Source organism: Budorcas taxicolor, chromosome 8, assembly GCF_023091745.1.
Source record: "Budorcas taxicolor isolate Tak-1 chromosome 8, Takin1.1, whole genome shotgun sequence".
NCBI lineage: Eukaryota > Metazoa > Chordata > Mammalia > Artiodactyla > Bovidae > Budorcas > Budorcas taxicolor.
This window is the reverse complement of record NC_068917.1, coordinates 73,272,795-73,297,555: the sequence shown is the minus strand read 5'-3', so window position 1 is coordinate 73,297,555 and position 24,761 is coordinate 73,272,795. Positions and strand designations below refer to the sequence as shown.

At 47.5% G+C, this 24,761-nt stretch overlaps 1 protein-coding gene across 1 annotated transcript in view; it reads left to right on the top strand.

The window, feature by feature from the left end:
- Positions 1 to 311: 311 nt before the first annotated feature.
- Positions 312 to 24,761, top strand: part of LOXL2 (lysyl oxidase like 2) — a 114,536-nt gene continuing 90,086 nt past the window's right edge. The window contains exon 1 of the mRNA XM_052644744.1: positions 312 to 454. The gene's annotated coding sequence lies outside the window, so the exon portion shown is untranslated. The remainder of the gene's footprint in view (positions 455 to 24,761) is intronic.

Below are 24,761 nucleotides of genomic sequence, written 5' to 3'. Positions count from 1 at the left end.
GCGGGAGTGGGGAGTGTAGAGGAATCTCCCAGAGGAAAAGCCCTCTCCCCAGCTTCTCAGGCTCCGGAAACCTGGGCGAGAATAGTCTAGGAAGGGCTGCCCCGTTGGCGCGCAGCCTCCTCGGCACAGCCCCTCTGGCCCCGGGAGCGGTCGCTCTCGAATTACAACAAAAGGGGCCGGAGGCCGGGCCTGCTGCGGTGGCCGCCTTCAGGGAAGGGGGTGGGTCCGGGGAGGGATTTGCCGTCCGACGCTGGTTAAAAGTACCGGGAAAAGGGTTCAGGAGCCACTCCAGCCCACGGCTTCCTAAACTTGGGAGTTCGCTTTCTTCAACCACCGGAGAAGTCGTCGGTTCGCCCCCATCTGCTCGGGAAAGGGGCTCCGCGGCGACGGGCACAGAGAGGAGCCACCAGTGGAGAGCCTGGCCCAGCCGAGCAGTGCGCACCACTTCTGCCAAGTAAGCGCGCTGCCTGAGCCTCCCCCTCCCCGGGGCGGTTCGCGGGAAAGCGGAGGTCTGGGTGGGGTCTTCAGGATCCGCTCCCCACGGGCCGCCTCTCAGCAGTGCGTGGAGCTCCCGAGACCTACGAGGGGGGCACACAGAGAGAAAGCTTGTTGCTCGGAGATGCGAGGACTTGCAGGCTAACGGGACCCACCCAGTCCCACCTCGCCTGAACCCGGTTAGCCCACGCAGCAGGCGCGCCCCCGGGAGCTGGCCGCTAGGTTCGTGGCTCGTCAGGGGCGCCTGCAACCAGGCAGGACAGAGCCAGTCGAGACCCGGTGCGGACTAGGTGCCTAGGAGCGCGCAGCGTAGGGCCACGACACCGAGGGCTGCGCTGGTGCCTGGAATTCTGGCTTTTGAGGATGTGGAGCGCGCGAGGGACTGGGGGCGCACTGGGGCGTCCCCTGAGCTGTGGCGTCCCCTGAGCTGTGGCTTTGGGTATGTGGAGCACACTGGGTTGGGATGGGGGTGTGCGAAGGTCGGGGGCTAGGGCGCAGCCTGAGAGCCCTAGCGTCGAATGCCTGGAATTGGTTTTCTCGTCAGCCTGCCAGAAAGGCTAGGCTGAGCTCTGGAGTGCGCGCGGAGTCCGTTGGGCAGAGAGGACCGCTCCGCGCCCCAGGTAGCCATTCCTGGAGTGTCTGGGTACCAGGAAACCCCTCCCGCCGTTATCACCAGGAGGCTCTGGAGCGAAAAGCGCCAGCACAGACGAACCCATGGGTGGTACACGCAGGATCGCCTTGGGGCTAGTTCTGGTTTTATGCTGAAACTCCATCCGTCTTCAGTGCCCGCAACTTTTACGCAGGCGCTTTGGACACCTTCCTTCCCTCTACTCCCCCAACTCCTCGTCCCCCCGCCCCCCCCCCACCCCACCTCTCCCGACCCGACCCGCCAAACCCTCATCTGGAGCGCTCTGGAGCAGCTGCCTGCAAGAGCAGTCGCTGTAAATCAGCTCCGGGATAGAAATGATTGGAAAAAACGGAGGAATTCCTTCCTCCTAGTCATCTCTCACCCGCCCCAGGAAAGACCACCGAAACACAGCGGGGGTGGGGTGAGGGGAGGCGGTTGAACACCACCCGGGAGGGCGGTGAACTTCTCCGGGCTAGGAAGCCTCAAGTCCGCGTGAGAAGAGAGATAAGAATGAGAGTCAGAAACACGCCCCACGTTAATTTCGTCCACTGAAATCTTGGAACTGCGGAGATCTTCAAATCAGTCCAGTGGATTCTTTTCTGTGCAAGAGAAAAGTGCTGAAGCTCAAGGCTACACCCTGGGTTAGTGGGTGTGGAGACTTGAATCCAAAATCCCCACTCCAGGCTCCTCGCCTCCCTCACGCTAGCCCGTCTGTCCGGGACCCTAAAAGACCATTTGTCACCCTTGGTGGAATTACTTAGTTATTTATGGTGCATTATGTACTTAATGGTCAGGACTGGGGCTTAGGACGGAGATGAAGTGCTCACTTCCCTGGTCAGTTTCCAGATGAACGACGGACCCCCTGGACTCTTCCTTAGCTAAGTTGTTCCTTTCCCTCTGTCTTTTGTTCTGTTCCCCTTCCTGGTGCCTAGAATCCATCTCTGGACTAGCCATCAAATCCATAGTAAATTGGGCTTCCCCGGTGGCTCAGCGGTAAAGCATTTTCCTGCAGTGCAGGAGTGGCAGGAGAAGTGAGCTTGATCCCTCTGTTGGGAAGATCCCCTGGAGGAGGGCATGGCAACCCACTCCAGTACTCTTGCCTGGTGAATCCCATGGTGCATGTGTGCACATGCGCACCAGCGTTTTTCTGTCTCTGATGTTTGTATTAAAACAGTGATTTGGTCCAAGGCCGTTTAGTTGTTAAGTGGCAGAGTTGAATAGGAAACTTAGGTCTGGAGAGGAAGCATCCCCTTGTCGTTACAGTCGGCTGACATCTTGTTGCATGGCAGATGGGAAACTCTGTGGAGATGTTTTCATATGTCTCCTGTACTGCTGGCCTCTCCACCTGGCCTCTCCTGGCCTTTTCCTAAGGTTTGCCCTCTGACAGCTGTATGACCACTGTACAAGGGCCTTGTACATGAGACAGATTTTCTGCGCTTTGGGAGGTGACCATTAGTGAAGCTGTCTAGTATCCTAGAACATTCTACACTGTTTATTTAAAAATCATGTTTTTATTCTGAAAAATTCCAAATATAGACAATAATAGGGAAAGGGCCCCCATATACTTCTCACTCAGCTTCGACAGTTATCCACATTTTGCCATACTTACTTGTCTATCCCTTTCCCATTTCTATTTCACCGAAGTTTTTTCTAAAGATTTATTTTTATTTATTTGGCTGTGCCCGGTCTTAGTTGTAACGTAGAAGCTCTTAATTAGAGCTTCTCAAGTGGCCCTAGTGGTAAAGAACCTGCCTGCCAGTGCAGACGATGTAAAAGACATGGGTCAGTTCCTGGGTCAGGAAGATCCCCTTGTGGAGAGCATAGCAACCCACTCCAGTATTCTCGCCTGGAGAATCCCATGGACAGAGGAGCCTGGCAGGCTACAGTCCATGGGGTCACAAATAGACATGACTGAAGCAACTTAACATGCACTCCTGAATGCATAAATGAGGCATGTAGGATCTAATTCCCTGACCAGGGACTGAACCTAGGCCCCCTACTTTGGGAGCATGGAGTCTTAGCAACTGGACCACCAGGGAAGTCCATAGTGGAAGTATTTTAAAGCAAATCTCAGACATAAAATCCTGTCATCCCTATGCATTTCAGTGTGACCTCTAAAAATATTAAATAACCAAGATAGGTAAGAATAATTCATTGATATCATCTAATACCCAGTCCGTCTAGTCTAGTCAAGGCTATGGTTTTTCCTGTGGTCATGTATGGATGCGAGAGTTGGACTGTGAAGAAAGCTGAGCGCCGAAGAATTGATGCTTTTGAACTGTGGTGTTGGAGAAGACTCTTCAGAGTCCCTTGGACTGCAAGGAGATCCAACCAGTCCATTCTGAAGGAGATCAGCCCTGGGATTTCTTTGGAAGGAATGATGCTAAAGCTGAAACTCCAGTACTTTGGCCACCTCATGCGAAGAGTTGACTCATTGGAAAAGACTCTGATGCTGGGAGGGATTGGGGGCAGGAGGAGAAGGGGACGACAGAGGATGAGATGGCTGGATGGCATCACTGACTCGATGGATGTGAGTCTGAGTGCACTCCGGGAGTTGGTGATGGACAGGGAGGCCTGGCATGCTGCGATTCATGGGGTCGCAAAGAGTCGGACACGACTGAGCGACTGAACTGAATACCCAGCCCATGTTCAATTTTCCCCCTAATTTCCACCCAAATGTCTTTTTACAGTTGATCTATGTTCTGTTGATTTCTATGATTTATGTTCAAATTGTATATTATTCCTTTCAAACCACTTTTCTACCCCTTGTGTTATTTGACTCACACAACTTCCCACTAAAGAATGAGGTGGGTTTTGTTGAATTCATTTTACAGTTGAGTGCGCTGGTCAACAGATAAGCTGTCCTGATGGCACAGTTGGCAACTGGCAGAGCCAAGACCTGGCCCAGCAGCCTCCTTCCTGGGCAGCGGTGGTTCTGCTTCTCTGTGCTGCTCATGGAATATCAGCTGTTCTCTGACTCATTTATCCTGCCTCTTGTTTCGTCCTGGGCTTATCACTTTGTATTCACCTGGTATCAGAAATCCCAGTGTAAACATTTAGTATTTGGCCATTTGGTGCTAGAGATAAATCAACGGAAAGTCAGGAAGCCTGGGTTTATTTTCCAGCTTATGGGAAAGCAACTCACCTCTGGAGAACTCAGGGTGGCCCCCTCTGAATTAAGAGCCATCATCCTTCCCCTTCTCAGCCTCCTAGTTCCGAAAGCAGGATGAGTGAAATGACTGGAGCTGCAATTCCTGGAAGAGATAAACAGCCCACGAAGAAATTTCACTGTGAACAATTACCTCTCACTGATCATTGTCCAATTATTTTGGCCGCTGGCATCTTTAGCTGGAGATGGCTAAATTCTATGGCAACAAAGAGGCTCCCCTCTGAAGTCCTTCATTTATGGACAACTTTGTTTATTCTGCCATTGTCTGATGAGGCTAGAGGATACCGGAACTTTGTACTTTTAGCATTTTCACTACTTGTGTTTATTTGCTTTGGAAAGGGGTAACGGGGAAGTCATGTTTACATCTTATTAATGAGATTCATGAGTTGTAATTCTCCCTCCTTGGCTGGCTGTGTGGGAAAATGGGATCTCTTATTTCTTGATGCCTCGATTTTCTGCTGTCATATTCTTTGCCCTGAAATAGACATCAAATGAATAGACCTTCCACAAAACAGCCCATTAGGGACCGAGAAACTGGTTGCTCCAGTCCCGTTATTCAACATAAGAGCTCCAAAGGGACAGAGCATTACCTTTTAACCATGCCGTCTTCTGGCAGCTATGAATTCTCTTCCCTGTCAGCTAACAGACTGTCTCTGTAGGGACAGTAAGATTTCTAGGTGATTCCTTGTCAGCAGCTGCTGTAGCTTTCTTCCTTTTGCAGTTTTGGGAGCTTTAGGAGGTACAGGTGTCCTCTCCTGGGGCTGCTTGAGTTTAGGACAGTTTGCAATGACTCTCGTTCGTCTCCCTCTTGGAGAAGGGGATTATGATCAGTCTGCCTAGGAGTGTCACACAGGCCCATCTGGACCCCGGGGGTCCTGAAGCCTTGGATGAAGTAGCTGCAGCCTGTCCTGCTCCAGACCCAGAGAGCCAGCAGGGCTAACCATCATGAGCCAGCAAAGGGAGAGCCACATGGATACCCAGAGTCACAGATCCGCAGCAATGCACTACTTACCTTCCACGTCTCTGCCCTGTCTCAGTCGAAGTGAGTCTTCAGACCGTCTCATCCCAGTCATTCCAGCTGTCCTTTTGCAGGAGATGCATGTGATGGGCAGGGAGCACAGTCCAGCCAGGTTTGCTGGCCAGTCTTCCCCTGCCACCTGTATCAGAGACATCTTTAGGCATCAGAACCAGCCTTTCAGAACAGGTTCTTGTTCCAGGGTGATAAAGCATGATGGTGACAGTTTGGATATGATGTCTGTCTGAGATGAATGGATAAAGAAGTGGTACATATACACAATGGAATATGAAGTGAAGTGAAGTCGCTCAGTCGTGTCCAACTCTCTGTGACCCCATAGACTGTAGCCTATCAGGCTCCTCTGTCCATGGGATTTTCCAGGCAAGAGTGCTGGAGTGGATTGCCATTTCCTTCTCCAAGGGATCTTCCCGACCCGGGAATCGAACCCGGGTCTCCCGCATTGCAGGCAGGTGCTTTACCGTCTGAGCCACCAGGGAAGCTTACATACCCATAAAAAGGAGTGAAAATTTCCTTTAAAAAGGAACTTTTTACCCATAAAAAGTCTGTTAGTTCTAGTGAGCTGAATGAACCTAGAACCTGTGTCGGAGAGTGAAGTAAGGCAGGAAACACACCTATGAATACACCTCTATTGTATATATTAGGGCTTCCCAAGTGGTGCTAGTGATAAAGAGCCTGCTTGTCAATGCTGGAGATATAAGAGACACAGATTCGATCCCTGGGTTGGGAAGATCCCCTGGAGAAGGTAATGGCAATGGATTCCATTATTCTGACCTGGAGTATCCCATGGACAGAGGAGCCTGGTTGGCTAGAGTCCATAGGGTCACAAAGAGTTGGACATGACTAAAGCAACTTGGCACTCATGCTTTGTATATTAATACATTAACATGCAGAGGTTCCTTGCAGAGGACCCAGACTCCAGCTGTAGCCACCACATAGATTTATGTGAGAAAAATAACATGAATGGAGTCTGTTTAACAAAAAAAAGTCTGTCCAGAGTTTTAAAAACTACCACTTTCCTTAACAAAAACAATATACCCAGATAAGTGTGTACAGCAAATAAGGATATAGAGTGAGAATGAACTCAGCAGAGGTGAGGATGTAATTAGGATCACAGTTAATAAGTTCTCCTGGCCCAAGGCTTTTTGATCCACTCACTTGAAATACCTTTAATATTATATTATAACGGCTTCCCTGGTGACTCCATCAATAAAGAATACGCCTGCAATGCAGGAGACCTGGTTCAATCCCCAGGTTGGGAAAATCCTCTGATGAAGGAAATGGCAACCCACTCAAGTATTCTTGCCTGGGAAATCCCATGGACAGAGGAACCTGGTGGGCTCTGGGGTGGAACCCATGGAGTCCATGGAGTGGAAGAGTTGGACATGACTTAGCAACTAAACCATCATGACGTTATAATAGCATACACAAGTGATGATACATTTCTTTTTAGTTTTTTCCTGTTGGAATCTGTCAGACAAGCAGATGCAGCTGGCCTGGGGCTGACCCACGTCAGTGGTTCCCAGATGTCTTCCTTGATGCATTGCCAACACAATGCTGAGAGCATCTTCTGAGAAAATACTGCTGCTTTCCTATAAAGCTTGTGCTTTATGAGATGGAGAAGGCAATGGCACCCCACTGCAGTACTCTTGCCTGGAGAATCCCATGGACGGAGGAGCCTGGTGGGCTGTAGTCCATGGGGTCGCTAAGAGTTGGACACGACTGAGCAACTTCACTTTCACTTTTCACTTTCCTCCTTTGGAGAAGGAAATGGCAAAGCACTCCAGTGTTCTTGCCTGGAGAATCCCAGGGACGGGGGAACCTGGTGGGCTGCCGTCTATGGGGTCACACAGAGTCGGACGCGACTGAAGCGACTTAGTAGCAGCAGCAGCTTTATGAGAAGTTAACTTCTGTTGATGACTTGCAAACAGCTTACTTTTGCTCAGACAGTTTCTTTATACTGTCTTCTTGAACTTGGATCCATGAGCTTCCCCCATCCCCAGCCCTGTCCCTGGACATGCATGTCCTGGGATAAACACAGCACAGCTTTCCAGATGCCTGCGTGACTCACGACCTAGTGAGAAAGATGTTTCTCTAAATATAAAGCTCTTCTGAAACAAACACGAATATAAACCTGAGTAAAGTACCTTTTAAAAGTACCTCTTCCAGAAGAATAGTGAATGTAAGTGAAATGGCACCAAGCCGAAGTATACAAATGGATGAGCATTCATTTTCATTTTTATTCTGGTAAAATATACATAACATAAAACTCACCACTGTAACCATTTTTAAGTGTACCGTTCAGTGGTATTGCATACATTCACATTGTTGTACAACCATCACCACCATCTGTTCCAGAATTTTTTTCATCTTCCAAAAATGAAAGTCTGTGTGCATTAAACACCGACTCCCCTCTTCTCTCATCACCCTGGCAAGCACCATCCAACTTTCTGTCTCTATGATTTTAATTACTCTTTGTTGTTGTTGTTCCCTATGTCTTGTCCAACACTTTGCAACTCTGTGGACTGCAGCATGCCAGGCTCCTCTGTCCTTCACTATCTCTTGGAGTTTGTGCAAACTCATGTCCATTGGATTAATTAATTAATTACTCTAAATACCTCATATAAATGGAATCATACACTATATGTCTTTTTGTGACTCACTTATTTCACTTAACACAGCTGTGGTCCCCAACCTTTTTGGCACGAGGGACCAGTTTCATGGAAGACCAATTTTCCCATGGTCCAGTGGAGGAGAAGGATGGTTTGGGGATGACTCAAGCACATTACACTAAGCACATTACATTTATTGGGCAATTTATTTCATTATTATTACCTTGTGATATATAATGAAATAATTATACAACTCACCATACTGTGGAATCAGTGGGAGCTCTGAGCTAGTTTTCCTGCAACCGGCTGGTCCTATCTGGGGGTGATGGGAGATGGTGGCAACCACTCCCCAGCAGCGCTAGCATCACCACTTCAGCTCCACCTCAGATCATCAGACATTAGATTCTCATAAGGAGCATTTAGCCTAGATCCCTCACATGCTCAGTTCACAGTAGGATGCAGGCTTCTATGAGAATCTAATGGCGCCGCTGATCTGACAGGAGGCGGAGCTTAAGTGGTCACGTGAGCAATGGCGAGTGACTATAAATACAGATGAAGCTTTGCTTGCTTCTCCGCTACTCATCTCCTGCTCTGTTGCTGGGAGAGCAGGGGTGAGGGGGTTGGGATAGTGGACCCCTTACTTAACATATTGTCTTCAGCTTTTATCTGTGTTGTAACATGTGCCTGATTTCCTTCCTTGTTAAGACTGAATGAAATTCCATTGTGTGTATATGCTATATTGGGTTTATCCATTCACTTGTCCACTTGGGTGGCTTCCATTTTTGGTTATTGGGAATATGCTGCTACAGGGGTTTCTCAGGTGTGCTAGTGGTAAAGAACCTGCCTGCCAATGGAGGAGACGTAAGAGATGTGGGTTCAATCCCTGGGTCAGGAAGATCCCCTGGAGGAAGGCATGGCAACCCACTCCAGTATTCTTGCCTGAAGAATCCTATGGACAGAGAAGGCTGGTAGGCTACAGTCCATGGGGACGCCAAAAGTTGGACCCAACTGAAGCAATACATGCATGCATGCTAATACATGCATGCTGCTATGAATGTAGGTGTACAAATACCTGTCCTGGATGAATTTTACAAGATGAACATACCCTTGTAATGACCACCTAGATCAAGAATAGGACATTACCCAGAGTGTATGGATTTAAAGATAAAGTAGGAGAAATCAATAGATTTCATGTCTGTGTGTCACTGCTTCCACTGCACCTCATTTTGTCTACCATGAGACTGTTAAGAAGAGATGTTTGAAAACACAGTTTATAATCTGAGAGGCAGCAAGATTAGTTGTGAGATTTAAGCAACTTCTTTCCTTTAAATGTCTGCAGAAGATGATACAACATATTTGGGGTTTGCAGTTACAGCTGTATTAGGGCATCACCAGTAAACATCATTCTTCCAGGCTCTCCCTGGGCCAAGGGGGTTTGCATTCACCTGGAAAACTCCTGGGGCTTCCCTGGTGACTCAAACAGTAAAGAGTCTGCCTGCAATGCAAGAGAGCTGGGTTCGATCCCTGGGGTGGGAAGATCCCTTAAAGAAAGGAATGGCAATGCTCCAGTATTCTTTTGGGGCTTCTCTGGTGGCTCACACAGTAAAGAATCTGCCTGCAATGTGGCAGTGTGCTGTGGTTAGTCGCTCAGTCTGACTCTTGGCGACCCCATGGGACTGTAGCCCACCAGGCTCTTCTGTCCATTGGGATTCTTCAGGCAAGAATACTGGAGTGGGTTGCCAGTTTCTTCTCCAGCAATGTGGCAGACCCAGTTTCAATTCCTGGGTCGTGATGATCCCCTGGAGAAGGAGCTGGCAACACACTTCTTGCCTGGAGAATCCCACGGACAGAGGAACTTGTGGGCTACAGTCCATGGGATCACAAAGAGTTGGACATGACTGAGAACTCCTGCTTTTTTATCACCTTCTGTTAGACCATGAGTTTTAAGCCTTGAGTGAAAAATTCTCAAGGGAAAAATTCCTGCCTTCCTTCCTCCTTCCATTCCCACTTGGTCCCCTCCTGATTTCTTTCTACATTTTTGGCTGTGCTAGATCTTCTCTGCAGGGCACAGGCTTCTCTCGTTGGGGCACTCAAGCTTTGTTGCCCCGAGGACATGGGATCTTAGTTCCTCGACCAGGCATCGAATCCTCATCCCCTGTGTTGGAAGACAGATTCCTTACCCCTGGACCACCAGGGAAGTCTCTGGTCCCCTCTGTTATTAACTAAAATGATTTAGGAGTGACATCCTAGTTGCCAGAGACTCTGCCAGTCTCTGAAAGAGACAAATATGAGTAAGACATGATATTTGACCTGTGCATTTAAAAATAAGTTATCAGTCAAGAATGATATTCTGAATCCTGGCAGCTGACTCCATGGTGCCCACCTCATGCCAACAGCAGCCTCAGAGCAGAGCCAGAGAATGTGTGGAGTTTGGGCTTGTTGCATATCACAAAGAGGGTAAGATTACCTGTCAGGTGATCTGGAATTGCTCTAGCATGCCTGTAACCAAATTGTAAGAATAATTTTAAAAAGCAAACTTTTGAGCTGCCTTGAATTCAGATGCACTGTCTGAGAGCACTCTGCTAACCTTGAGGTTTAGGGACCATTTTAATGATTTAAAAAGAAAAAAAAATGTGGACATCAGTGAACCCCATGAGGTCTCTAATCCTTTCCAGTGGCACTGTTAATATTCTCAAGTTGATGTTCTCCAGGCTCTCAAAACCACACCCACCTCCCACCCCACTATCAACCCCCTGTATAATCTGTTACCCCATCATCATAATGTTGCATTCTGATGGTACCCTGTGCGTGCATACTAAGTCACTTCGGTTGTGTCTGATTCTGCGACCCTATGGACCATAGTCTGCCAGGCTCCTCTGTCCATGGGATTCTTTGGCAAGAATGTTCGAGTAGGTTGCCATGCTCTCCTCTAGGGGACCTTCCCCATCCAGGGATTGAACCCTCATCTCTTAGGTCTCCTGCATTGGCAGGGGGGCTTTTTACCACTAGCTCTACCTGGGAAACCCCTGGCTTCTTCTTTACCCGGAGAGTTGCTAGTTTCCCAACTGGCCTCCTTTCCCTTGCTCTTAACCCATGGGAAGTCATTCTTTATGCAATAGGCACAGTGATCTTTCTAGAGCAGAGGTGGGTAAACTTTTTCTCTAAGAGTCAGATACCAAATTTTTCAGACTTAACAGGTCCATTCGATCTTTGTCACAACTGGTCAACTTGGCTGTTTTCATGGGAAAGCAGCCATATAAACAAGAAATGAGAGCATGGCTGTGTTCCAAGACTTTTATTTCCAAAAACGTCACAGATTTGGCCCACACGCTGCTGTTTGCTGACTCTGCTTTTAATCACAGATCCACCCTCCCTCACCCTCCTGCTTACATTTTGTTGGCTTCTGATCCCCAAAAGGAAAACTCAACTTGTTAGTATGACATTCAGGTTTCCTCATGGTCCTCTGCTTGTTTCTCCAAGCTCACCTCTTCTACATCCCCTCACCCTACCCGCTATCCCAGCCCTTCCACTTTTCATCTTGCAATTCTGAACCCCACACAGCTGTCAGAACCCCCTGTGTTATTTCACACCTGCCTGGAATGATCTCCCTTCCCCACCATCAACCTGTCAAAAACTCCCTCTTCCCTTCAAAACCTGCCTGGATGTCAACTGTTGAAATCTTTGCCCGTTCCTCATCTCCAGCTGTAATCACTGTCTTTTCAGTTCTATTTCTGTGCTTGCTTCTCTAAATATACTGTGAACTCCTTGAAAGCAGAACCCACATCAAGATTCATCTTTGAATCTCAGTTTCTAATACAATGCCTGCCAGGTAACAGATTCTTAGTAGATAGATATTACTAAACTGACATGTCAGTTAAGTAGATTTTTTTTTTAAGAGTTTAATTGAGATGCAATTCACATGCTATAATGTTCACCCATTTAAAGTGTTCAAGTCAACGGAGCTTGGCATATTCACAGATATACGCAACCATCACAAAGAGAAAACTGTATGTATTAGCCATATCCTGTTCCTCCCATCCCCTTACACCCACCCCTGAATAGCCACTAATCTATTTTCTGTCTCTCTATTACCAATTCTGGATATTTCACTTAAAGGATTCATGTAATATATGGTATTGTCTAGCTTCTTTTAGTTCATATGATGTTTTGAAGTTTCATTCATGTAATGGCATGCATCCATACTTCGTTCCTTTTTCTGACCCAATAATAATATTCCACTGTGAGGATACACCCTTATTTTGTTTATCCATTTACTGTTGATGGACATTTGGGTTGTTTCTACCTTTTGGTGATAATGAACAGCACTGTTTTAAATATTTGTGTGCAAATTTCTGTGTTAACATCTGTTTTCAATCCTCTTGGGTATATAAGTAGGAGTGGAAATGCTGGGTCATATGGTAATACTTTGTTAAACTTTCTGAGGAATTGTCAATATCTTTTCCACAGTGGCTGCACCATTTTATATCTGTACAGCAATGAGGCTGCCGGTTTCTCCACATCTTCACCAGCACCTACTTTTCTCCACTTAAAAAAAATTATAGCCATCCTAGTGGGTGTGAAGTGGTACTTCATTGTGGTTTTCGTTTGCGTTTCCCTAATGACTAATGATATTGAGCATCTTTCCATGTGCTTGTCAGTTATTTGTATGTCTCTTCAGGGAAATGCCTAGTCAAGTCCTGGGTCCATCTTTAAATCAGATTGCTTGTCTTTTTGTTATTGAATTTTAGGAGTTTATATATCCTAGATACTAGATCTTTCTCAGATACATGATTTACAAATATTTTGTCCTATTTGTGGATTTTCTTTTCACTTTGTTGATATTTCTTTTTCTCAATTCACATCACATTTACTCAGTATTTATTCTGTGCTGGACACAGAGGACCGGGGGATGTATCTACCCTCCAAGGGGTTCACAGTCTTAGGAGGGAAACAGATAATCAATTAGTACCCCCTTTTTTCTGGCCTTCCCAGGTGTCGCTAGTGGTAAAGAACCTGCCTGCCAATGCAGGGGACATAAAAGATGCAGGTTTGATCCCTGGCTCTGGAAGATCCCTTGGAGGAGGGCACAGCAAACCAATACAGTATTCTTGTCTGGAGAATCCCATGGACAGAGGAGACTAGAGGGCTATGGTCCATAGGGTTACAAAGAGATGTGACTCAGCACACATGCACACCCTTTTTTCTACCCCCATTGCTGCTGCTCTGGTTCATGAAGCATCATGATAGCGTCTTTTTAAAAAAATATTATTGATTTATTTATGGCTGCACTGGGTCTTTGTTGTGGCATACAGACTCCTCTGTGCTGCGTGTGGGTTTCTTCTAGTTGCGTCGAGCGTGGCTACTCTCTAGTTGTGGTGCACAGGCTTCGCGTTGCAGCGGCTTCTCTTGTTGCAGAGCACAGGGTGCGTGGGCTTCAGCAGCTGTGGCACAGGGGCGTAGTTGCCCCACGGCCTATGGAATCTCAGTTCCCAGACGAGGGACTGGCAGGTAAATTCTTAACTGGACCACCAGGGAAGTCCCCTTGATAGTGTCTTTTGATGCACCGACATTAGAAATTGATCAGTTCTAAAAGTAGCTGAGAAAGTCAGCCTCCCTCAGTAAGAGCAAGAACTTGTAACTCTCTGTGTAAATGCTCTGTGGATGTCAGTTTCTTGACACAGTGCCAGCTGGCACTGTGAGCTGAGCCTGGCCGGTTTTGGTGAGGTGGCAGTTGGTACCTGCTGCTATTACTCACTGGACTTCTGGAAGGGAGCCAGTGTTTCTATGGACAGGAGGATCCCAGATCATGGGCTCTTGGCAAACTTGAGGACAGCACTCGTGCGCCCTCCCCTGAGCCACCAGACATTTCTAGACGGGCTAAAGATGTGGCCCTGGCCTCTATACCACCTGTTCCTTCCTTCCCTGGGCCCTGGGGTCTATTTCTCATCTAAGGGACTCAGGCGTGACGAAGTGACTGTTGGATCAGGTTGCATTGCTTGGAAGGGAGCTTGACCTGGAAGCTTCTGGAGACACAGAAGGTGTCTAAAGCCACAGTTGAGTCCTGCTGTGACTGTCACTCCCTGAAGCATGCACGTGTGAGGCATGCGTGTGAAGCTACTTAGCTTCACTTGTATCCGACTCTGTGCGACCCCATGGACTGTAGCCCGTCAGGCTTCTCTGTCCATGGGCTTCTCCAAGCAAGAATACTGGAGTGGGTGGCCATGTCCTCCTCCAGGGGATCTTCCCGACCCAGGGATCGAACCTGCATCTCTTATGTCTTCTGCATTGGCAGGCGGGTTCTTTAATACTAGCGCCATCTGGGAAGCCCCCCAAGGCATGGGCTAAATAGAGAGGGCTTGGGGAATATGTCACTTAAGACCTGAGCTCCTTAGCTGTTTTAAAAAAATTATTTATTTGTGACTGCACTGAGTCTTCATTGGTGTGTGAGGGCCTTCTCTAGTTGTGGCAAGTGGGGGCTACTCTAGTTCTGGTGTGTGGGCTTCTCCTTGCAGTGGCTTCTCTTGTTGCAGAGCACAGCTCTAGGGCACTAGGGTCCAGCAGTTGTGGCTCATGGCCTTACTTGCTCTGCAGCATGTCTGAATCTTCCTGGAGCAAGGATCGAACTCAAATCCCCTGCATTACCAGGTAGATTCTTAACCACCAGACCACCAGAGAAGTCCCTCCTTAGCCATTTTGAGGGTCCATCTCTTAGAAAAACTAGTTTGAGGACTTCCCTGGTGGTGCAGTGGTTAGAACTCTGTGCTTCCTCTGCTGGGGGCCTGAGTTCCATCCTTGGTTGGGGAACTAAAATCCCACAAGCTGTTCGGTGTGGCCAAAAAAAAAAAGATTTAAAGAAAAGCTGGTGTGTACACTCCCTCCATGCCAGGACTCCCCCTACTCACCTACCCCTCACCCCAGTGGGCTCTTCTTACTCCCAGCTGTCCGAGCCCCTCTCGACCATAGTGTCTGTGCCCAGACCAGTTCTCCAGAGATTTGCATGCAGTCGCCCCATCCCCCACTACACTTCCTCCCCTGGAAAAAAGACTTATTTGCAGTGATTGAATTACTTGCCAAATTTGCACCCTATCCTGGCCTGACCTCTGTTCTCTCTTGCCTACCTTTTATGGATCTTAATACCTCCTTCAAAGTGGCATGGAAATTCAGACCACTTTGGCTACTTGACTGTTAGCTCTGAGAAAGGGTGTCTGAGAGTATGTCTGTGTTGGAAGTCGGGGGGGAGGTGGGAAGATGGTTAAAATCTATTACCCAAGTGCTGTGTTAAGAGTGTTCAGAGGGTGGGAATTCCCTGGTCTGGGTTTGATCCCTGGTTGGGGAACTAACAGCCTGCAAGCCCAAGCCTCATGGTGTGACCAAAAACAGAAATAGAATAAAGAGTGGTCGACGGGTGAAGTGACGGCCCTCCTAGAATTTTTCCAGGTTGTCGCTGATTTTGTAACTGTAATAGTGACCACTCATTTAGCACTGGCTCTGAGCCAGTCACTGACTGTCCTGGGCACTTGATACTTCTTATGGAACCCACTGAAACCCTGAGACCCTTCTGTATTTGCAGAAGCCAGATGTGAATCTGGGATGACTCTCAGGTGCCAGCACTGTGCTCTTTGCATCACTATATGTTATACAGTGGGCTTCCCAGGTGGTGCTAGTGCTAAAGAATCCACCTGCCAATGCAGGAAACACCAGAAATGTGGGTTCGATCCCTGAGTTGGGAAGATCCCCTGGAAAAGGAAATGGCAACCCCTTCCAGTATTTTTGCCTGGAGAATCCCATGGACAGGTGAGCCTGGCGGGCTACAGTCCATGCGGTCACAAAGAATAGGACATGACTGAACACACATGGGAAAAAAAAAAAATTATCCTGTGGTCAAATGGCAACCCATTCCAGTATTCTTGCCTAGAGAATCCTGTGGACAGAGGAGACTGGTGGGCTGCTGTGCATAGGGTCGCACAGTCGGACATGACTGAAACAACTTAGCATGCTTGCGTGCATTGGAGGAGGAAATGGCAACCCACTCCAGTATTCTTGCCTGGAGAATCACGAGGATGGAGGAGCCTGGTAGGCTGCCGTCTATGGGGTTGCACAGGGTCGGACACGACTGAAGTGATGTAGCAGCAGCAACAGCAGTCAAATCATATCTCCATTTTTTTAGGGGCTGATGGGGGGTGGCTAACTTGAATTTGATGGTCATCCCCGCCTTACCCGCTTCCTCTGCCTTCAAGCAGCAGCACTGATTTTGGATCTCCTCTGCCCCTTCATAGGGGGAGGGAAACAATGGAAACAGTGACAGACTTTATTTTCTTGGGCTCAAAAATCACTGCAGATGGTGACTGCAGCCATGAAATTAAAAGATGCTTGCTCCTTCTAAGTAAAGCTATGACAGACCTAGACAGCATATTGAAATGCAGAGACATTACTTTGCCAGCAAAGAGGTCCATCTAGTCAAAGCTATGGTTTTTTTCCAGTAGTCATGTATGGATGTGAGGGTTGGACCATAGAGAAGGCTGAGTGCCAAAGAATTGATGCTTTTGGACTGTGGTGTTGGAGAAGACTCTTGAGAGTCCCTTGGACTGCAAGGAGATCCAATCAGTCCATTCTAAAGGAAATCAGTCCTTAATATTCATTAGAAGGACTGATGCTGAAGCTGAAGACCTGATACTTTGGCCACCTGATGGGAAGAACCAGCTCATTAGAAAAGACCCTGATGACGGGACAGATTGAAGGCAGGAGGAGAAGGGGATGACAGAGGATGAGTGTTTGAATGGCATCACGAACTCAATGGACAAATTTGAGCAAACTCCAGGAGATGGTAAAAGACAGGGAAATCAGTAAAAGACAGGGAAATCTGGCATGCTGCAGTCCATGGAGTCGCAAAGAGTCAGACACAACTGAGCGACTGACCAAGAGCAACTGCCCCTTCTTTATGGGCTACAATCTGTAGAGATAAGATGTGTCTCTTAGGGCTTCCCTGGTAGTCCAGTGGTTAAGAATCTGCCTGCCAATGCAGGGGACATGGGTTCGACCCCTGGTCCAGGAAGATCCCATATACCTCAGGGCAACTAAGCCTGTATGCCAGAACTACTGAGCCAGTACTCTAGAGCCTGTGCTCTGCAACAAAAGAAGCCACTGCAAGGAAAAGCCCACTTGCTGCAACTAAAGAAAGCCAGCCATGAAGACCCAGCACAGCCCCAAATAAATAAATTAATTAAAAGTTGTATCTCTTACAGACACTATATATTTGGCTTTCCTGTTCTGATTCCATCTGACAGTCTCCAGTGGTTCATTTTAAAGTGTTTGAAATTGTACCTTCATCCCCCCCAGGAAGCAGCCTGGTCAAAATGAGATTCCACCCAGGGCCGGAGACGGACTGTGGGGCACCCCAATCGGTCACAACAAATTATGCCAGACAAAGGCCTCTTTCTGAAAGTGGACAGAAATTCAGCTCTGGATGCCTACCTTCTGGCCATTTCACTGGGCCCTGAACATTCCCACCCTGTGGCCAGAAATAGACAGGACGGAGGTGGACTCTTTAGCCAGAAGCCAGATGGACCAGCCCTGGACAAGCCTGGTGTCAGAGTCTGCATTCTTGTCTGAGGTGGTTCAAAAGGGCCCCCTTGTCCCCTCCTGCTTCCCTCATTCTCTGATCACTCACTGTCCACCCAAGACAGCCCTCCTCCAGAGAGGAATGTGTTCCGTGTGGGGCCAGGAGCAGCAAGCGACCACAGCTGGGGTAGCCTCTCCGGTGTGCTCTGGGCCATGAAAGAGGACCATTCATCACTTCTGCTACTAGAGCAGGAATCTCCTGGTGGGTGTCAGGGGGAGGGTCTGATGGAGGAGACAGCCCTCATCCCACCTCTGACCCCAGATCTGAGTGCCGATGTCTGGCAGAGACATCAAGCAGAGAACTATGTCTGGGTGAAAAAAACCAGCTGAGCTCCTTGCTCTATTGTTCAGAGACACTAAGCAAGTGGCCTTTGCATCAAGGGCCACTGCTCCCGACTGGGGAGCCCCATGCTTGCTGATGTAGTGCTTCCCAATGGGAACAGTGGGCCCATTACTGGGGGGCCAGAACACAAGATACAGAGCAAGTGCTGGGAGCAAGGAGCCATTTACCTACCATGGCTCAGAGAAGGGGAGGCCCATCATGCAAAGCTGGAGCCCAAGGGAGGCCAGTTGTAGAAGGTTCTGGCCCCAGATGGTCATGTTGGTCATGTTGGTAGGTAGAAGGAGTTAAGAAGATCAGTTTGTTAAGAACAGTCCTTTTTTTGCTAAATGCACTATCCACAAATAGTGTATAATGATGTTTTCTTGTTTGGCCACACTGTGCAGAGTGTGGGATCTTAGTTCTCTGACCAGGGATGGAACCCACACCCCATGCAGGGGAACCTCAGAGTCTTAACCACTGGACAGTCAGGGAAATCCCACGTGTAGAAGTTTTACAGTGTGTTTCCCTTCCTTATCTATGCATATCTTTATTTTGTTGTTTAGTCACTAAATTTGCGACCCCATGGACTGTAGTCCACCAGGCTCCTCTGTCCATGGGACTCTCTAGTCAAGAATACTGGAGTGGGTTGTCATTTCCTACTCCAGGGAATCTTGCTAACCCAGGGATCAAACTCACATCTCCTTCATTGGCAGGTGGATTCTTTACTGCTGTACACCAGGGAAGGCCCACATGTCTTTGTTATAGACTAGGAAATAGTTGGTTATATTGGGTATCTTTTGACAGTCGGGTGTCAGTGGTAAGAGGCTGAGGTCTGTTGTATCATTTAAGACTGCATTGGGGAAGTCCAAAGTGACTCAACTTTTCAGAAAATACTATTGCTGCCGCAAGTTCTACACTATAGAATGCCTTTTCTCAGGTAGATGATGATGTCATTCAGACAGGATTGCTTTTAGGGGAAAAGAAACAAATATTTGAGTAGTCCCAAGGAAATCTTGAGACTCAGAGTTTGTTTTTTTTTTTTTTTGAGTACGCCTTCGATGTTCCTTCCTAAGTGGAAAAATTCAGCTATCAAAAGAACAGCCTAAGAAAAGGACGCTGGAAATTCCAGTTTTGCATCTCCTTTTCTTCTTGAAGCCCCTTTGGGTCCAAATTAAGTAAAAGACTTTCAAATAGTCATCCATTATCAGTACAGTGCCATGCCTGGAATCATAGAAATCAGTGTTTCTAGACTTTCAGTTGCCAAAGGTGGGGGATATGGAGGAGTCATGAAGTGGGAGTTTGAGGTCAGCTGATACAAACTGTTACATATAGAATGGATAAACAAGAAAGTCCTATTGTACAGCGCAGGGAACTATGTTCAATATGTGGGATAAACCATAATGGAAAAGAATATTTGAAAGAATGTGTATATAACTGAGTCACTTTTCTGTACAGCAGAAGTTAACACAACATTGTAAATTCACTAAGCTTCAATAAAATATAAAAATCAGCATTTCTAGAATGTACTGGAAAGTTCCAGGGGTGATATGTTTTGGACTACAACAGATTATGTGAATCAGTTGAAGGAGCACTGTTCACAATGAACTGAGAAATCTCAGCAAGATCCAGGCTTAGAACTTTTTTCTCTCCCTCTGACCACATCCTGAGCCCCAACTCCCAGCAAGACCAGGAAGCATTGGTTGACTTCAGGCCTGTTTGACAGTCTTGTTTGTAGGCACTGAAGACGCCATTCCCATGGAATTTGGCACAATTTAGCACCGACATAGTTTACACAGCACATGTAAACAGACCTTTTGTTTTGGTACCTAAGCTTTTCTCTAATATTGTGTATTCTTTGGAAAAATGTCTGTCTCTAGTTTTCAAGTATTTTCTTTCAAGAGCTGAATCCAGGAGGAACTACCTAAGCTCATCCTTGAGGGTTCCTAAATATTAATAACACTTGGGGAAATCTGAAGCACAAAATTAAATACAACCACTTACATTATACAGTTTGGTGGTGGTGGTTTAGTCCCCAAGTCGTGTCCGACTTTTTGTGACCCCGTGAACTAGCTGGTCGGGCTCCTCTGTCCATGGGATTTCCCAGGCAAGGATACTGGAGTAGGTTGCCATTTCCTTCTCCAGGGGATCTTCCCAACCCAGGGATCAAACCCAGGTCTCCTACATTGCAAGTGGTCTCCCACATTGCAGGCAGGCTCTTGCATTGCAGGTTAATTCTTTACTGACCAGGGAAAAGCATTTAGCATCAACCAAAATGGTAGTTAGCACTTGAACAACTTGAGTCAGCTCTAGCAGGAAGGGATCTTCCCTCGTGGTCCAGCGGCTAAGAATCCACCTTGCAATGCAGGGGACCTGGGATCCAGGTTCAATCCCTGTTTGGGAAACTAAGATCCCACTTGCCTTGGAGCAACTAAACCCACACACTCTGGAGCCTGTGTGCCACAACTAGAGAATCCGTGTGCCACAACAAAGATCCCTGATGATGCAACGAAGACCTGATGCAGCCAAATAAATGTAAAAAAAAAAAAAAAAGGTTAAAAAAAAATCTATCAGGCAATACCTGTTTGAACCAAAATATTTTACCTGATTTTGGGGGACCACCCACCATGGGTCAGAAACTTAAGAAACATGATCTTTGTCTTTTGTGAGAGGCCTGAAATGACAATATTGCTTGTTTTTTTCCTTCAAAAAGCTGCTTTTAAGTACATATTGTTTCTGTGGCTTCCCAAGAGGCATAGTGGTGAAGAATCCACCTGCCAATACAGGTGATATAAGACATGCGGGTCCCATCCCTAGTTCAAGAAGGTCCCCTGCGGTAGGAAACAGCAATCCACTCCAGTATTCTTCCTGGAGAATCCCATGGACAGAAGAGCTTGCTGGGCTACAGTCCGTGGGGTTGCATAGAGTGGACACGACTCAGTGACTGATCACACACATGCATATCATTTCCATTTTATAGATGAAATTTTGAGACTTAGAAAATCTGAGTGTGCCTGAGGTCTCAGAGCTAATGTGTGATAGAAGAGGGATTTGAACCCAGTTCTGTGTGGCTCTACACCACTGGGCTGTGCTGCTTAGCGGCGATACGGAGGTGCTGTTATGCGCACCCCATTCTCCACAGAGGATGAATATGCAGACTGCCTGAAGGGGTGGCTGCATGCAGGGGGTGCTCTAGACTCTTGGGGAAGGTGAGCTGATTCTGGCTGATGTTTATCAGGAATGTCTGGGATTTAAAGTGCTGGGTCTGTCAAGGAATTCTTTCCCCATCTCTCCCAGACACCCCCTGGGGGCTACAGGGCTTCTTGTCTGCAATGCTTAAAGTATCAACTGTGTGAACTTGCATCCTTAAATGGATTGAATTGAATGGAAGAATGTCCTCAACTACTTAGCCAACAACCCAGGGAGAGATAACTTACTACTTTCTGATAAGGCACGGTCACAGTCAATTTCTGGCTGGCTCTTATTCATGTTAGTCAAATACTGAGGTCCTTGGGCACCTTGCCTTTAAAAAATTTTTTAATTTATTTTTATTTTTGGTTGTCCTGTGTCTTCGTTGCTTTGCAAATGCTGTGTCTAACTGCGGTGAGTGGGGGCTACACTTCCCTGTGGTATGCAGGCTTCTCATTGAGGTGGCTTCTCTTGTTGCGGAGCACAGGCTCAACAGCTATGGCTCGTGGGTTCTGGAGCGCTGGCTCAGTAGTTGTGGTGCTGGGGCTTAGTTGCCCTGCGGCAAGTGAAATTTTCTAGGACCGTGTCCCCTGCGTTGGCAGGTGGATTCTTATCAACTGTACCACCAGGGAATCCCGGGCATCTTGCCCTGACCCCCTGATGATGACACCTCTTCAGCCAAAGAATTCAGTGTGAAGAATTAAGTCCATCTGCTGCAGCAGTTCCTGGACTTTACTCAGATGAGGTTTTAACAGGAGACTCTGCAAGGTGGATCTTCCTCTTGTGAAATTTTCCTCTGCATACCTGGAGAGGGTTGGTGAAATCTGGGCCTTGTTTGGTACGTGTGAATCAGCTACAGAAATGTTCTGCTGACCCAGTTGGCTTGCGTTCAAGGTAGAAGCTATTCCCAGAGTTTCTATTATGGATGGTGATGCAACCTCACTGGCGTAGATTCTTGGGCTGTTGATGACCTTGGAGGTGTTCATAGGTGAAGCTGAGAATAGACTTTTCTATTGTCTAAAAGCTCTCTGAACTGTGGTATCAGATACATCTCGGTCACGCGAGTGTATGTTCCTCGGTTCTTTGTCTCGCCACAACAAAGATTTGGAGTGACGGACATGAAAGCCCCTCGGCGTGTCACAGCTCTCAGGTCTTGGATAGGCCGTGTTCTAGCTCTCAGGTCTCGAATGGACCGTGTTATAGCTCTTAGACAAAGCAGTGTTACAGCTCAGTGTTACAGCTCTATTTTATCTAGAAGACAGCAGGAAAATCCATCTTCGAGGTGTGAGGGCACGTCGATCTAAAGACACGAGGAGAGCGCCGCAGCGTGCGCGCGGGGGCGAGAGCGAGAGCTGGCTCTGGCTCCTCTACTTATATGTTTGTCTCTCCCTGGGCCTGTCCTGTGTAAACTGGGCCAGCCAGGAGTGTTGTCTGTTTTACCTGAGGTCCTCACTCCGGTCCTCGGACCCTCTTTTGTTTCATTTTCGCGGGCTTTCCCTTCCTTTTCTGTAGCCACCGCCATTTTGGACTCCTTTTCCCTGTTCTACCTACCTAACATCTCCACGCAGCTTTTTTATTTCTTTAGTGAAATCAGAATTTCTGACTGAGGACTGATAGAACAGGTGTGAAGAGGGGAAGTGTGACTTCCATCAGTCCAAACGTCTGCAAATGTCCAAAAGGCCCAGACTTCCCCTCCAAAGGTCAAGCACATTTGCCTCTCAACACTGTCTCAGATACTGTCCTGCTAAAAGATGGAGCCTCTTGAATTGCTCCGAAAGCCTCCCTTCTGCCCCACTGTGGCCAGTGTCTATTTGGAAATGGCGTCAGGAGACAGTGGAGCGAGCTGGGGCTGCCTGGTACTCTTGCAGGAGGAGGAGACACCCAGACCCCGTAGCCTCTGAGCACAGCTGTGGGCGTTGTTGGAGGGGAGCAGAGAGGGCAGAAGTCACCAGATCAGGCTTCTCAGAGGAAGTGGGACTTGAGGAATCCCTGCTCCCTGAGGGTCGGCCTGTCGTTCTCCCCTTGGAGCAGCAGCAGCAGCAGCGCTCGCTGCCTCCTGCATTCATGGGCCCTTAGGGCCTCAGTGTCCAGCACAGGTTTACAGGCTCATCCTTTTGGGGCCAAACCGGTGTGTCTCAAAATGATTCATTTCCCTGAAAATCATCTGTGTTGGGTTGTGGTGAGATCATGCCTCACTCTGCCTCTTCTATCCAACTTTGTAACCCATGACTCTCAACTAGACACAAGCCTTGACTATATGCTGGGATAAGATGTTAGGAGCCCAGGGGATCTTCACTTCCCATAAATTACCCCAGTGTCTGTCTACCCCCTTTCCCACACAAAATGCATTTCAGAGGCACCCACGTCAGCAGATTTGAAGGGCATGGGGAAGGTCCACCTACTCATGAATAACCTTATTGCCCTTATTTCCAACATTACACAATATGAAAAATTTAGCTATTAAAATTCATAGGGACTTCCCCAGCAGTCCAGTGGTTAAGACTTGTGCTTCCAGTGTGGTGGGTGTGGGTTCAGTGCTTGGTCGGGGAACTAAAACCCACATGCCACATAGTGGGGCCAAAAATCAAACAAACAAAAAAACAGGGAAAACCCATAAAATTCACATCTAGGAGTTTCTTATTAAAACATAAAAGTTCCCTATTCATAGAAAAATCACTAATTCATTCCTTAATGTGTTAAATGTCTTAATTCAATAAATTCATATGGAATGGATTTATCAATTTGCTTTCCTATGCAGTTAGGTCAGAAGGAAAAGGCAGTTTTTATAAGGCATGATGATTTAAATAGAAATTTATATTTATTCATTCATTAATATTTGAGTGCCTACTGAGTACAAGGCTCAGGGGTTCAGAGATGGCAGGCAGGCAGGAAGAAACTGCATGTAAATGAAGCTATGCTCTGTGCTAGGGATTTCCACATGTTATCTCATTTAATCATCACACACACCTGAAAGGAAGGCTGTTTCCACGACCAAAAGAGAAAATCAAGGCTCCAAAAGTACCCCCAAATCTGTTGAGCCTGTAAGTGATGAAGTCAGAATTCAGACCCTTATGTTCTGATTCCAAGATGCCCAACATCCTCTTCCCTGGGAACCAGTGGTGCCAATAAATACCAGAAGGAAGGGTTGCCGAGAGGTCAGAGGACCCATACAATGGAAGATGAGAGAGTCAGGAACCCCCTCCATCCACTTCACTTTTTAAAAAAATATTTATTTATTCAGCTGCTATTGGGTTTTAGTGGCAGTTCAGGGGATCTTTGATGGGGTACCCAGCCTTCTGTCTAGTTGTGGGTCAGGGGCTCAGTAGTAGAGGTGGGTGGTCTTAGTTGCCTCCAGGGCATGTGGGATCTTAGTTCCCAGGCCAGGGATGGAACCACCCTCCTCCCCTGAACTGGAAGGTGGATTCTTAACCACTGGACCACAGAGGACGTCTTCACTTCACTTTCAATAGCCCTTTAACCTGTGATCAAGAATTAGAGCTTATTTTAAAAGCATCATGAGAATGGGTCTGCTTTGAGCTATCCTACACTGTTATTGCCCAATCGATTTTTAATAAGTGTCCAACAGGTGCTGGAGAAGGCAATGGCAACCCACTCCAGTACTCTTGCCTGGAGAATCCCATGGACGGAGGAGCCTGGTGGGCTACAGTCCATGGGGTTGCGAAGAGTTGGGCACGACT